This window comes from Chinchilla lanigera, unplaced genomic scaffold, assembly GCF_000276665.1.
Source record: "Chinchilla lanigera isolate Chin_1 unplaced genomic scaffold, ChiLan1.0 scaffold00004, whole genome shotgun sequence".
NCBI lineage: Eukaryota > Metazoa > Chordata > Mammalia > Rodentia > Chinchillidae > Chinchilla > Chinchilla lanigera.
This window is the reverse complement of record NW_004955405.1, coordinates 37,141,098-37,142,224: the sequence shown is the minus strand read 5'-3', so window position 1 is coordinate 37,142,224 and position 1,127 is coordinate 37,141,098.

Here is a 1,127-nt window from a genome sequence, read left to right as displayed (position 1 = left end):
TCTGTCTCTCTCTGTCTCTGTCTCTGTCTCTGTCTCTCTCTCTCTCTCTCTCTCTCTCTCTCTCTCTCTCTCTCTCTCTCGGAACCCAGGGTCTTCACGCTGAGCCCCATACCCAGCACTTTTCATTAGGAGACAGGGTCTCACTCAGTCACTAAGTTGTCCAGGCTGGGCTTGAACTTGGTTCCTCCTGCCTCACCCTCCTGAGTGCTGGCCACTGGTGTGCGCTACCGCGCTGTTGCTTGACGTGGCTTTCAGGCTTCTGGGGCTTCTCTGGGCCTGGGACAGGACAGACGGCAATGTCCTTGGCACCGGTCCCATTACTTGGTCCTCACCCTAACCCGCTCAGGGTGGGGACCCTGCTCCCAGCTCACGGAGGGGTTGGGACGGTGCGTAATAAATGCACATTGAGCCGGTGGTGGCGCTCGCCTGGGGAGGCTGAGGCAGGAGGATCACAGGGAGTTTGAGGCCACGTGGGGGCTACATACCAAGACCCTATCTCAAAACAGACAAAACGACCCAAAACACCAATAAATAAATAAACAAAGCAGAACAAAAATACGTATTGAATGGAAGAATAAGCAAAGTTCACTTTTGGTACATTGCCCAATTCCAGAAATAGTTCAGGGCTGAAGGGAAGGAGCTCCGCACAATATCTTCTCTTAAAAAAATCTGTGGAAAACCCTAACTTGTGATCCGCTGCACAAAAGGGTGTTTTTTTAAAGGGGCTTTTTTTTTTTGGTCTTTTTTTTACTACTTTCTTTTTTGGTACCGGGAATCAAACTCAGGGCCTACGGGCTTTCCTGGCGGGCGCTGCGCCGCTGAGCTACATCCCCAGCCCGGCAGGGGTCCCCACGCCACAGCTTTTCTGGGCCGCGGTTCCGACGGCAGCACGAACTCTCCAGCCCAGAGCGCGGATCTGGACCCGTGCAGAGCCCGCCACGCACGCGCAGTCGGCAGAGCCCGTCCCTGCCCTCGCCCCTCCGCCCTCCAGGGAGCAAAGCCAGGCCGCCGCTGCGCACGCGCAGACGAGAGGCCTCGTCCCTGCTATCGTTTGTCGGCCCTCCAGGGGGCGCTGCGCCGCCGCGCACGCGCAGACGGGAGGCCCGCGCCGGCCTGCGCCTGCGCCC